Here is a 408-nt window from a genome sequence, read left to right as displayed (position 1 = left end):
GTGTAGTGATTTATTGTGAAGTTACAAAATGTTTCTGGTGTCTTGTGTCACAAAATGTTTGGTTGCCATGGATTCATGTGGGTTGTTAATAGTTACAGGGTTGTGCTGCAGTGTTTCAGGACCAACAGCAAAACAATAAGAAGGTACTGTAAAGATAAACGGTTAAAAATGTTGTGCAGTGGTGGGGTGCTGAAATCGTTGTGGGGGAGGGGACAAAAATTTATCTTACAGGACTACAAAACAAAAAAGTTTACTGATCCGGCAGGGAGTCGTCAGTTTCTTCTGGCTGAATTCAAGTTGCCACAGCTTCTTAAGGTCTGTCCTCCTGATATATAACAGCCACAGAAGTTTGGAAAATAACGATATAGGTGGCGAAACGTTGCTAATTTTCAACCAGCTCTGGGTCAG

The sequence above is a fragment of the Epinephelus lanceolatus genome, chromosome 6, assembly GCF_041903045.1.
Source record: "Epinephelus lanceolatus isolate andai-2023 chromosome 6, ASM4190304v1, whole genome shotgun sequence".
NCBI classification, from domain to species: domain Eukaryota; kingdom Metazoa; phylum Chordata; class Actinopteri; order Perciformes; family Serranidae; genus Epinephelus; species Epinephelus lanceolatus.
This window is presented reverse-complemented; position numbering follows the sequence as displayed.